Source organism: Myotis davidii, unplaced genomic scaffold, assembly GCF_000327345.1.
Source record: "Myotis davidii unplaced genomic scaffold, ASM32734v1 scaffold292, whole genome shotgun sequence".
NCBI classification, from domain to species: Eukaryota; Metazoa; Chordata; class Mammalia; order Chiroptera; family Vespertilionidae; genus Myotis; species Myotis davidii.
Genome location: NW_006285042.1, coordinates 1,297,416 through 1,311,683, shown reverse-complemented (window position 1 = coordinate 1,311,683; position 14,268 = coordinate 1,297,416). Strand labels below are relative to the sequence as shown.

The window sequence follows — 14,268 nt, the reverse complement described above, 5'->3', positions numbered from 1 at the left end:
AAAATCGCATAACAGCCGAGCATACACCCAGCAGCGCTGCTGATGCCTGAACGGTATGTGGAATGAAGTGGGCGGGCATCGGGAGGCCACTATGGCACGGGGCAAGCACTATGGGCAGTCTATCTGAAGTGTACCTGGCGTATAAGACGACCCCCCACTTGGAGGCATATTTTTCAGGGCCAAAAAATCGTCTTATACGCCGGCAAATACGGTAATTTCTGTAATGCACAGGCCTCCAAAGTTCTCAGAGACCTTTCCTCTGGGCTCTCCAGCTCTTATCAGGGCCCGACTCAGTACAATGTTGGAGACTAAAGCAAACCTGAGGCAGAAAATTCTAAAGGGCAAGGTAGAGCTTCACTGAAGTTTCTGAAGGAGGTGGAAAAGGGATACCCAACACTTCTTTAAAGCATTTTATAAACTTCTTTCCAAATTTCACTTCCTTCTTACCTCCATCTCCTCCCTCTGCTTCCCACTCCCCGACCTTTCTTTCTGGGAGTTAACTTCACCTCCTGGAGCCATTTGTCTTCTATCACCTTTTCCAGCGACCCTCTCCCTTCCTCACCAAGGGGCAACAAGGAACAATGCTTAGCTGCCAAAGAAAAATTTCTTTCTCTTTAGATAGAGCTCAGGGGACTGGGTGATATTCATCATTCGACATTACAAAATAGGGACAAGAATCATACTTCATACAGGTGTTGTGAGAATTAAATGAGATAATATAGGTGAAGTTCTTAGAACAGTGACTGCTATTCATCTGCAAAGAGTACTGTTAACCGAATGCCTTCTTTTGGTGCCTTTCTGATCTGCCTCAGCTTTCTAGCCAAGGCCACATCCAGGACAGCCCCAAACTAAAGACATAGTGGGTGATCCTAGTGCCTGGTTATTTCTGTTCAGCGTGGTATTCCTCTAATGGGCAATCTTTGTTCCTACGTCCCTCTTGGACTGGCTGTGCCTTTGACAGGTCTGCATTGCGGACGGAGGCTCTTCCTGCCCAGGTCTGCTTCCTCTGCCCTTAACGTTTCTCAGGCATTGACCCCTATAAATTTCTTATGCTTCTATTTCTGTCTTTGCATCTGCTCCCTGGAAAACCCAAATGACACATAGTACTTACCGTTACTTAAACTTATATATTTATTTGTGTAATATTTAATTAATGTTTGCAGCACACTGAAAAATTCATGAGGAAAGGGGGCCACCCCTACACTTGAAATTATATTCTTAGTTATCTTCCAAAAATACACAAAGCCCTCAAAAAATATTTGTGGCAAGAAAATTAACTTTTACAGGCATCATCTCACTAATCCTTTGAGAGAATTTCCATGATTGTGCCATTTTGAAGGTGAGAAAACTGAGTGAGTGAGATTAACTTGCCCAAGTTTGATATCAGGTGTGTTTGATATCAAAGATCTGAACCTCTACTCAGTTCTCTTCCTGAGCAGGTGAAAAAGAGGATGAAATGACTTTTCAACTAGGACCCCTGGGTTTTTGCCTTTCTGGTTCTTATTCCTACAAATATAGTGAGCTTGATTTGAAAAGGGATCTTACCTAATTAAGTTTTTGTGTTTCTAATAGTGACTGGTACATAAAAATGCTCACTCCATGTGCAGTAAAGTGGATGGGCAGTGGAGGCCAGGGATGATGCTTCAAGAAGATGATTTCTGCTGCCTCTTTAGATGCCAGTAGAGGAATAAGAGTCAACTCTGTGGATTATCAAGAGGAATGGAAGCCCAGGACTCTGGAGCACAGCTTTCTCTAACCATAATTCTCCTGCCCCCATGTCTGAGTCAATATGGCAGCGGCCTCTGTAAAGTTTCCATTCCTACTGCAAAGAGAATCAGTGCATCTGAGAACCAATCATTTTGCCTCTTGCCTTCAGAGTTGTGATGTATTTCGAGCAGCTAAGAATGAATTATTGCAGCAGAGCCTGGAAGGAACCTTAGAAAAAGATTTAGCCTATTTTTTGGGGGGGCGGGGGGAGTGGACGGAGGGAGGGGGGATTGAGGCTGAGGGAGAGAAAGCAACTTATCTAAGTAGCCGAGGTGGAACTGGAACAAGATCTCATGCCTCTGCATTCCTGACTCCCAGACTGCAGAGGAAACTGAAGCTCTTTATTTTGTTTCCTAGCAGGAAAGCTGAATGTTGCTTCAGAGAGAGTCACAACCACATTTTGCTGGGATGTGGCCCTGGGGGAGAGGATTGGGCTGGTGAGGGGAGGAGGTGAACAGAATAGCAGTACTGTGCAGGAATCAGTGTTTCCTAGACAATTCTGACTCCTGAAAGTGAGACATACTCACTGGAAATAGAGTCATAACTGCTGGACTACAGAGCTGCCTAATCTAGTTTGATCTTAGTGTTGGAAAGTCTGACCAAATTTGAGTTCTCCTGCATGACTTTCTCAAATCCTTAATAGTTCTAGCCCCAAACAATGCCTGCTTTCTTTCAAGGAGCTCTTGCCACTATGCTGACATTGTCTCTGTGTGAATATTTGTACCTCCCCGGTGTTATTTCCGTCTTTTAAATGAGAAAAGGAGGTAAAAGTAGGTCTTGCCATAGGTCAAGCCCTCTCAACATTAGGACCAATCTCTCTTTGTTTACAAGGGTCAAAGGGGTTCTCAGATCCGATAGATCAGGTAGCCCCAGCTCTCTCCCAGCCACTGGTCCTCCCTGGTGCCTGTCAGCCTGCCAGGAGCCAGTGCCGCAGCTCTCTTAGGGCCCATCATTATCCTGGTTGGCAAGGAGGCCCTGCTGGGTTTGGAGAGGGCCAGAGAATAGGGCCACAAATGGAAGACCACAGAAAAGAAATGAAGAAAAAAAAAATCCTGGGGAAATGCATCAAAACAGTTCTGAGAGCAAAACTCTGGCTATGGACTGAGGATTGGCAAAAAAAGTGAAATAGCCCTGGTCAAGGTCAGAGCAGTGAGGACATCCTCAAGCTGGAAACCGAAATCAATTCTTCTTTCCTTTCAGCCTGGCAGCTGCATCTGCTGGGTGCCTGGGAAGCTGGGGCACGAAGGGACAGTCCTGGCAGCAGCCCCAGGGAAAGGCAAAAGGGCCCACAGGCACATGGCTGGAGCCAGGAAGGAGCTCATTCTTTGACCCTGGTCATGGGCCCCCTGCTAACAGGGGCAGAGCCACTCCATGGCCTGTGAAGGGCACCGTGGGAGTATCTATTCTTGTGGGTTCCCGTTTCCAGCATGATTAGTTTTTCATACATTTGTTTTTTAAATCTAGGAATCCTATGTCCTTGTAGCTAAAGCCTTGTTTTGATGAGAGTCAGGGTAAGAAGAGACGGTTCCTCAATTATAAAGTTTAAGATTCAGGGCAGTAAAGCTGCTGCATTTCTTGCCAGAATCAGTTCTTGCCAAGACAGGTCCAAGAGTTTTAGATCAATGAAGCAGGAGGAAGGGAGGTGGAGAATATGGGAAAAGAATACCCCTTGCTCTCTCTTCTGCTTCACCTCTTGGTGGAGTGTATAAAAGTGGATGTAATTTACAGCTTTGAAGGGGTGGGGAGGGAAAATAGTATGGCCAGAACAACATCATCTGGAGGCAGATCTGACTGCCTCTATAGCGGAGATTAATGAGAAAAGATGTGATGAACACTTATTGAGCACCTATCAGGTGCCAGGCATTATGCTGGGCACTGGGCATTCAGAAGCTAACGAGATATACCGCTATGGGGTTCACATTCTAGAAGAGGAGGAGATAGATATGCTCACAGACAATCTCAAAACAAGGCATAATGTAATAGGTTCAACAGAGATGCAAGCTGCATGTTACAGAAGACAGGAGAGGTGAGAATAATTCCATCTAGAAGATCACCTGTTGGAGGAGGTGATATTTGATCTGAAATTCAAAAGATGATTTTCTTTTCCTTTGCTTTGTGCATCAATGTTTTGCTTACTCAAATAAATAAATGTATTAGCTTAAGAAAATGAAATATCTCCATGTTGCATTCTAACAGCAGCAACAAAATGTGTGGCGGATAGCACTTGGGGACATCATCACCATCTGTCAGAGCTAAGGTTCCCACTCAATTGCCAATAGCCATGAAACAAGGGAACGCAGGTTCTGGGAAGAACCCAACAAACTACAATAAGAAATAGGAACTTCTTCGGGGCAATTGATAACACTTTACTTAAGAAAGCAATATTGTCCTTCCCCAATAATATGCAGCTATTGCATCCTGTGGCCACAGCTTAAATCATATTTGTGACTCACTGTTATTTTTTAAAAATATATTTTTATTGATTTCAGAAAGGAAGGGAGAAGGAGAGAGATATAGAAACATCAATTATGAGAGAGAATCATCGATCAGCTGCCTCCTGCATGTCCCCTACTGGGGGTAGGGCCTGCAACCCAGGCATGTGCCCTTGACTGGAAGTGAACCCAGGACCCTTTAGTCAGCAGGCCGATGCTCTATCCACTGAGCCAAACCCACTAGGGATCACTGTTACTTTTCATGTGAAATTGCTTTAAGAACATAGCAAGTAGTCAAGTCAGAGGTTGAAACAACTCACCTAGGTGTTTTAACCAGAGGTAAGCAAACATTTTCTGTAAAGGCCTAGATAGCAAATACTTTCATCTCTGCAGGTCACATGGCCTCTGTTACAACTACCCAACTCTGCCATTACATCATGAAAAGCGGCCAGAGGCAATATGTAAATGATGAGTGTGGCTGTGTTCTAATAAACCTTTATTTACAAAAGCAGTGACCTGGGTTTGGTTCTAGGGCCATCGTTTGTTGAACACCTGCTTTCAACCATCAGTTTAACATTACTCTCCTCAACCCTGCTGCCCTTCCACTTCTGTAACATGAAGGCAGTGGAGGTATCCATTAAGAGCCTCACTCTTCTTTCACACACGCACCATTTCATTTCCCGATTCACTGTTTTCTCTTTATATTTTAAAATAAAAACATTCCATCCCTACTTTCTAACCTAAATTTCCATCTCGATTTTTTTCTGCGTCTAGCCAGGCATATCTTAATAGTTACATAGACTAATCTCATCCTTAGCAACAATTGTGGCTAACCTGCCCTGGAAACAGAATTTCTAGAGCTCCATCCGGTGGAGCACAGGTTGCTAGTTGTAGACCTCAATATCAATTCTACTTTTTCCTTAGTAATATAACTCCCAATATTTATCTAGGCTTATAGCCACCTGGAATATAGTCATTTCCCAGTCGCTTTGTAGCCGAGTATGACCAGGTGATTAAGTTCTAATGTGACGTAAACACATATTGTGCAGAGCCTCCCAGGAAACCATTTTTGAAGGCAGCTGGTGAGTGTCCTCTCCCATTCTTCATCTTTTTCTCCACAATGCTATGTGGGAAAATGGTGTGATGACTGAACTCCAGCTGCCCCCTTGGACCTTGCGGACAAGGACTCTGTCATAAGGATGTCAAAACAGTGAGCTGGAAGGAGCCTTAATACTTGAGGATTGTGGATCTCACACTAGCCTTGGATCAATTTTCGCCTGATAAAGAAAGAAACTTCGACCTTGTTTAAGTCACTGTTACTTGAAGCCATGCTTAATCCTAACGAATTCATTCAGATGCTTTCAAATTCTAAATAAGGATATTTATTTTTTTGAAATATAGTCTGAGATGAACTTCCTTGCGGTTCTTAAAATGACTATTTTTAAAAACAATGATCATTTTAAGATTTAAATTATTGATTATTTATGATTGCTAAATGTGACAAAAGAGTGAACAGGTGTCTATTTGACTTTACTAGAAGTTTCTACTGTAGCTTGTACACTTTCATGGCTTCTTAGGAACTCAAGTAACAAATAGAGACAACTGAAATACATTTACTAGCGCATTAATTAATCCTGTGATCTGGGAGCTACCTGGTTCTCTCAGCAACAATTGTTAAAGCAACAGGGCAAAGGTTATGCTCTGTGAGCAGGTTAAATTGCCACCATCAGGATGTTTACACAGAGCAGTGCCTCTCGGGAGAACTGAGAGCAGTTCACTCGCTTGTTGCCTATTTGCACTCCAGGCTTGCAATTAATGCCTGTTCTCTACCCACCCTCCCCCTGCAAGCTTTGCCCTTTAAGGCAGACTTCTGGTGCATGGGAGGGTATATATGACAGGACCAGGGAATCACATAGGTCTCCATTCTTTGGAGCGGAGCTTGTCCTTTGGTCACCAACCACACTGAGTTTTCACACTGTTGAGGGAGTTTGCTCTAAGGCAGCGGTTCTCAACCTGTGGGTCGCGACCCCTGTGGCGGTCGAACGACCCTTTCACAGGGTTCGCCTAAGACCATCCTGCATATCAGATATTTACATTAAGATTCATAACAGTAGCAACGTTACAGTTATGAAGTAGCAGCGAAAATAATTTTATGGTTGGGTCACAACATGAGGAACTGTATTTAAAGGGCCAGAAGGTTGAGAACCACTGCTCTAAGGGGAGGCCCTGCAGAGCAGTCCTCTTCTGCCTGATACTCCAACACCGAGCAGCGCAATTTATCTTCTCCTTCTTTGCATTTGGTGTGGCGTTCCCTGCCATGTGGACTTGTAAGACATAGGAGATATGCAAGAAAGTTAGATGCTGGCCCCATTTTTCTCTATCTTCCATTTGCAGGCAACCTGGAAACAAAGACTGCTGTGCTTTCCTTAAGAAAATGAAGGTTACTAGACCACTGTTCTTTCCTCTCATTGCTCAGAAATGCTCTAAGGCAGTGGCCACAAAGTTCCTGAAAGATTTGTTTTTCAGGGCCCAATGTATCCCAGCCCATGGCCTATCTTTCTAGCCTTTCCTCCTCAACCCTATACTTCTTCCTTGTACTAAGATGGGGAGATGCTACCCCTCACCTTGATGCTAGACAGTGAGTGCCACACTTTCTTTGGGTTTTTTACTTGACACCCCATTCCTGGTACCAATTTCAGGTTTAGTGAATTTCTTGTTGCAAGGAACAAAGACAAATGAGGAGGGGTGGCTCTTCTAAGGATACACTTGAACTGTAACTGAGCCTGTAAACCCGTGGGAGTCAATGCAGTCCCAGAGACATATGGTTCTATATAATGTTGTCTCTGCTACTTTCGTTTAGGTTTCCTGATTGGCTGTCTCTTTATTCATTCACCAGATATTTACTGATCACTTACCATTGATCACTAGAGTGTTGGGTACTGCTCTAGGCACCAAGAATGCCGCAGTGAACAAAACAGACAAAATCATGGAATTCAACAGATGATAAATGTGTAATGTCAAGTAGCAATAAATGCTATGAAGACAAGTAAATCAGGGTAAGACGGTAGAGAGTAGCATGGTGCTGTTTTAGGTAGAATGGCTAGAGGTAGCTCTGAGGAGGTAAAATTTGAGCAGAAACCTGAGTAGAGAGAGGGAACCATGAGGGAAGGATGTTACTGAAGAGGAAATAGCAAGTGCAAAGATCTTAATGTTGTGGCCCCACCCCATAACAAAGAAACAGAATTTCCGGAGGATGAGGCCCAGAAATCAGGATTTTAAAAAGATTCTCAGGTGATTCTAATGTGCAGCCAAGGTTGAGAACCATTGCCTTAAGGCAAGATCAACACAGAAATCAGCTGAGGCTGAAGCTCGGGGAGTAGAGAGGAAATTTGTAGATAATAGAGGGCTACCTATGAGCCAGATTATGTAGGGCCTATAGGGCATGGTAAGAACAGTCATGATCAGACTCACAATTTTTTTATGAAACATTATGATTTATTATCTTTTCTAAAAATATATCTTTACTGTTAAAAGTATGTCTCCACCCCCACTTTATCCCTTTCAACCTGCTTTTCCCCCTCCACCTACCACTCCTCTCCCCTCCCCCACCAGGCCTTCACAGCACTATTGCCGGTGTCCATGGGTTATGCATACATGTATGTAAGTTCTTTGGTTAATCTCTTCCCACCCCCTCTGCCTACCCAACTTCCCTCTTAGATTCCTCAGTCTGTTCCATGCTTCCATGTCTCTGGATCTGTTTTGTTCTCAGTGTCATTCTGGCTATTGTATGGAGACTAGGATGTATGGGAGCAGGAGCGAAAGCAGAGAAGCCAGTCAGGAGGCTAATATAGTAAATCCAGAAGAGAGATGATGACACTAGTATGCTACTGCTCGGGAGGTAGGGAGAGGATGGATTGGGATAAATTTTGAAGAATTTGCTTGTGTATTGAATATTGCATATGAGGGGAAAGAAAAGAGATCAAAGATGACAATTGGGGGGGGGGCGGTCTGAGAAACTGGTTTATTTTCTGAGAAGGAAAACATCGGGGGAAGAGTAAAACATAAGGATATCAACATTTTGACCATGGTAGATTTTATTCTCATATTGATGAGTTAATTTTAATCTCTGAAAGCATCTGTTACGTCTCAATAGCAATTCTGTAGCATTTAAAATAGCAAATTGAGAATGTCAGTTGAGGTACTTGTGGTAGAGCAGCAAAAACGATTTGGAGTTGGATAAGTCATAATTTTCATGATCCTTTGCAAGTTTAGTAAATAAAAATAGTTAAATAACACAGTAAATACTTGACTAGCACTTACTATATATCAGGCACTGTTGTAAATCCTATACATTCTAATCCTCAAATAAACCTAGGGGAAAACAGGCATCGAAATGTTCTTGACTTGCCATAGATCACACAGCCAGTGATAACACTAATGTAGAAACTTATGTGGGGGTTCCAGACTCGTGCTCTTGGCCATTATGCTCTGCTATCATGTGGTTTTATAATTTAGTCTATTAATACAGTTTATTACATTGATCAATTTTTGTATCAAACTACCCATGCATTCCTGGGATTAATCCCACTTGCTTGTGATGTATGATTCTGTTTTCTGGTACTTTTAAGTTTTACATCTGCACTCATGAGGAATATTAGTACATAGTTTTCTTTTGGGGGAATTTCCTTTGGTATTAAGATACTACTGGCCTCATAGAATCAATTGGAATGTATTTATTCCTCTTCTATTTTTTTGGAACAATTTGTGAAGGATTGGTGCAGGGCTTTTCTTGGGGGGAATTATCTATTGCTAATTAAATTTCTTTACTTGTTATATATAGGTCTGTTCAGATTTTCTATTTCTCCTCAAGTCAGTTTTGGCAATTTGTGTCTTACTCGGAATTTGTCCATTCTGATCTATATTATGTATTTTACTAGTATAGAATGGTTTATAGTATTCCTTTCTAATCCTTTTTATTTCTGTAAGGTCAGCAGTAATGGCCCCTCTCTTATTTTTTATTTTATTAATTTGCATAGTCCCTGATTTTAGTAATTTGGATATTCTCTCTTTTTTTTTCTTGGCCAGTCTAACAAAAGGTTTGTCAATTTGTTGAATTTTTAAAAGAACCCGCTTTTTAAAATGTATTTAATTTTAGAGAGAAAAGAAGAGAGAGAGAGAGACAGAGAGAGAAAGAGAGATCAATTTGTTGTTCCACTTACTTATGCATTCATTGATTGATTCTTATATGTGTCCTGACCAGAGATTGAACCCCGAACCTTGGCATATCTGGACAATGTTCCAACCAACTGAGCAACCCAGCCAGGGCCTAAACAATTAACTTTTAGCTGATTTTATGTATTTAGTTGAGCTTATGTATTGTTTTTCTATTCTCTATTTAACTTACTCCTTAAAAAAAACCCGCTGTATATTCAAATCCTACGACCATTTTTAAATCAAATTGGTTTTTTTGCAATTGAGTTGTATACTTTGTATATTAGACCCTTATCAGATAAATGATTTGCAAATATTTTCTCCCATTCAATAGCCTCCCTTCCCATTTGGTTGATGGTTTCCTTTGCTGGGCAAAACTTTTTAGTTTAATGTGGTCCTACTTATTTGTTTTCACTTTTGCTGCCTTTGCTTTCAATGTCAAATCCAAAAAATCATCACCAAGACGAAGGTCAGGGAGCTTACTGCCTATGTTTTCTTTCAGTAGTGTTTTGGTTTCAAGTCTTAAATTCATTTTGAGTTAATTTTTGCTTTGTTTTGATTTAATTTTATTGAGGTATAACATTATATTATTTTTAGGTGTACAACATAATGTTTTGATATTTGTATATATTGTGAAATGACCACCACAATAAGTCTAGTTAACATCTGTCACTCTTTCTTCTCTAATCTTTATTATTTCCTTCCATTTGCTTGCTTTAGATTGAGTTTTTCTAGTTTCTATAGAGAAACTAGTGGCCCGGTGCATGGATTTGTGCACATTGAAAGGAAATTAGTTAGAAGCAAGATTCATGTGATAATTACATTACTGAAAAAAATTACATGTCAAAATAGTATATATAATATAGTATTATAAAATTAAAATAGAAAATATTTTATTATTGCTATTCACCCTTTCTCTATAATAGAAGTGTCAGAGATGAAAGAAAATTAGTAAAATGTATATGAAAATAATATATAAATTGATTAATAAATAAACAATAACATGATATAAAAACAACATTGATAAAAACAATGATTTATAAATTAATTTATAAATAAACAACAACAACAGGATATAACAACAAAGTGCCATTAGTTAGTCTTCAGATACATTCTGGTGTCACATGCACTTGGCTCTTATGTATCTCACGTATGCGAGTCAACGTTTATTTTTAAATTGCCAGTGCGCATCATATGTACCAGCCAGTCGGTCAGTCAGATGGTCAGACGGACAAACAGTTGGTCACTTAGCCTTTTATATAGAGAGATAATTGTATTATATTTAGATTTGTGCACATTGAAAGGAAATTAGTTAGAAGCAAGATTCATGTGATAATTACATTACTGAAAAAAATTACATGTCAAAATAGTATATATAATATAGTATTATAAAATTAAAATAGAAAATATTTTATGTCTGGTCGGCCATTCAACCAATTAAAGCAATATATGTTAATGATATGCTAAGGCTGCTCAACTGCTCACTATGATGTGCACTGACCACTAGGGGGCAAACGCTCCCACTGGTAGGTAGGTTAGTTTGCTGCTGGGGTCAGGCTGTTCAGGACTGAGTGAGACTGGCCGGACATGCCCTGGAGCCCTCCCATGGGTGGCCAACCTCCCACATCCCTCTATGGCCCGGATTGTGCACTGGTGGGGTCCCTCAGCCTGGCCTGTGCCCTCTCACAATCCAGGACCCCTTAGGGGATGTCAGAGAGGCCGAGGGACCCCAATGGTGCACAAATTTGTGCACTGGGCCTCTAGTAGTATATATTGTGAAAGGATTCCCACAATCAAGTTAATTAATATATTTGCCACCTCACAGATTAATTTTTGAGTATGAGAGCACTTAAGTTTTACTCTCTGAGCAAATTTCAATACTACAATACAGTATTATCAACTCATGTTATGCATTAGATCCTCAGACTGTATTCATCTTATCACTGAAAGTTTATGTCTTTTACCAACCTCTCCCCATTTTCTCCACTCTCCAGTCCCTGGCAACCTCCACTGTACTGTCTGTTTCTATGAGTTTGACTATTACTTACTTATTTACTTGTTTATTTTAGATTCTACATATTGTGATAATATGCAGTATTTGTCTTTCTCTGACTTATTTCACTTAGCATAATGCCCTCCAGGTTCATCTATGTTGTTGCAAGTAGCAGGATGTCCTTTTTTAAGTCAAAATAATATTCCTTTGTTAGCGTGTGTATTCATTCATTCATTCATTCATTCATTCATTTATTCATTCATTAGGTGTTTCCATATCTTGGCTAATGAGAATAAAGCTGCAATGAACATGGGAGTGCAGGTATTTTTTGATATCCTGTTTTAATTTCCTTTGGATACATACCCAGAAGTGGGATTGCTAGATTATATGGTAGTTCTATTTTTAATTTTGTGAGAAACCATTGTACTGTTTTTTATAGTGACTATGCCATATTACATTCCTACCAACTATGTACCAGGGTTCCCTTTTCTCCACATTCCCAGCTGTATTTGATATCTCTTGTCCCTTTGGTAGTAGACATTCTAACAAGTGTGAGGTGATATCTCATTGCTTTTAATTTGCATTTCCCAGATGTTTTGTGATATTGAGCCCCCTTTTCATGTACCTGTTGTCCATCTGTGTGTCTTCTTTAAAAAATGTCTACTTAGGTCCTTTACCCATTTTTTAATTAGTTTATTTATTTTTGTATTTATTTTTGCTATTGAGTTGTATGAGTTCCTTGTATATTTTGGAAATTGAACTCTTATAAGATTTGTGATTTGCAAATATTTTCTCCCATTCTGTAGGTTATATTTTGATTTTGTTGATGGTTTCCTATGCTGTGCAGAAGCTTTTGAGTGTGAGGTAGTCCCGGTGGTTTATTTTTGCTTTCATTACCTTTGCTTTTGGTGTCAAATCCCAAAATTAGGAGTTTTACAGTTTGAGGTCTTACATTCAAGACTTTCTTCTACCTTGAGTAGGTTTTTGTGTATGTTGTAAGATAGATATCTAGTTTCATTCTTTTGTATGTGGATATCCAGTTTTTCCAACATTTAATGAAAAGATTATCCTTTCCGCCTTGTATATTCTTGACACTTTTGTTGGAAAGTAATTGACATATGCAGAGATTTATTTCTGGGTTTCCTGTTCTGTTTTATTGGTCTGTGTGGGTTTTTTAAAAATGTCAATATTATACTGCTTTGATTAGTATAGCTTTGTAATACAATTTGAAATCAGGAAATGTGATGCCTCCACTTTGTTTCTCTTCTCAAGATTGCTTTAGCTATTTGGAATCTTTTGTGGTTCCATACATAGTTTAGGTTGTTTTTCCATTTCCATGAAAATGCCATTGGAATAGGTCAATTTTCAGAGTTCTGAAAAAGTTGATTTTAACTATTTTTGCTAGTGTTCTTTTTGCTTTTATGGAGAATGAATTTTTTAGTCCACCATTACAGAAGTGTTTCTCCTGAATATGTTAAATTTGCATTATTTTTTAGCATAAGGCAAGATTGCAAAATTAACAGAATGTAATCTGGAACCAGATTTGCTTGGTACATATCTTGGTTCTGCCAGCTTTTAGCTGTGAGAACTTTTGTCATTTTCCCCTTCTATAAAGTGAGTATGAGTTAATCACAAGTAGTCCATCTATAATAGTGGTTGGCAAACTATGGCTTCTGGAACAAACCTGTCCACAATTTTGTTTTTTTAGGACCAATGAGCTAAAGATGGTTTTCACATTTTTAAATGATTTCAAAATAAAATTAGTATTTCCTGACCCATGAAAATTATATGCTATTCAAATTTCAGTGTCCATAAAGTTTTATTCACACATAGTTATGTTAATTCATTTACATGTTTTCTGGTTGCTTTCCTACTACTAGACTTGAATAGTTGTGACCAAGCTGGTATGATCTAAACAAAGTTTCAAATATTTATTATCTAGAAATTTTCAGAAAAAGTTTGTTGATTTCTAGTGCAGTACATTGACAGGCATGAAAGAACTCAATATTTGTTAGCTATAATTTTTACGGGACAGCTCAGAGTTACTGCTCAGTCTTTGTTTTGTTTTTTTGGTCTTTGTTATTTTTTAAAGGTATATTTCACTTAGTTCACAGTGGCCTAAACTCTGTATCCTTAGGTCACATTGTACTCACATGGCCTCCCAATCTCAGCATGGCCTGGCTCCGCTCTCCCTCTCTGAGCTCATCCTTTCCTCTCGCTCACTCTGCTCTAGCTGCCCTGGCCGTCTGTCAGTTCTGGGAATATGCCGAGCCATTTCCTTCCTGAGGGTCTTTGCATTTGCTTTCCTCTGTTTGAAACACTCTTTTCCTGAGTCTTCACCAATCTGGACCTGTATAATTTTTCCAGTTTTAGTTTATATATCCTACCTCAGCAAGCTCATCCCAGACAACCTTATGTAGAGTAGGTCCTTCCCCCTGGCTATTCCTTGTCCAAATATTCTATGTATTCCCTCAAGTCAATAATAATAATAATAATAATAATAATAATCTGTCATGCTCTAATTTATGTATTTCTTTAAGTGATTTTTGTCTGCTTGCCCACTAGAATGTTAACACCTTGATAACAGGGACTTTATGTTTCTTACTCTTTACTATAACATAGTAATGCCCTTTCTAAATATTTGTTGAATGAATGACTGATATTTAGCTTCAGTTCCCATGGTTCTCTTCTGTTTTCTCATATTCCCATGCAAAAGAAACTGATTGCCCTTACTTACCTTTTCATTCAAGGGCATGTCACAGGTCTCTGGCTGAATAATTATTTGGCTGACTTTGGTCGAATACCCTTCCCTGGTCTAATCTACTATGACCAGGAATGGGGAGTAAAATATAGTCACAAAGGGCA

General features: G+C 39.7%; 1 long non-coding RNA gene across 3 annotated transcripts in view; it reads right to left on the bottom strand.

The window, feature by feature from the left end:
• The window catches only part of LOC107181777, a 137,091-nt gene that overhangs the window by 75,258 nt on the left and 47,565 nt on the right, over nt 1-14,268 (bottom strand). For 2 of the 3 annotated variants that reach the window (XR_001512481.1, XR_001512482.1), the window contains exon 2: nt 448-589. The exons of the other annotated variant lie outside the window; for it this stretch is intronic. This is a non-coding gene — a long non-coding RNA (uncharacterized LOC107181777). The remainder of the gene's footprint in view (nt 1-447; nt 590-14,268) is intronic. 3 annotated transcript variants of the gene reach the window in all.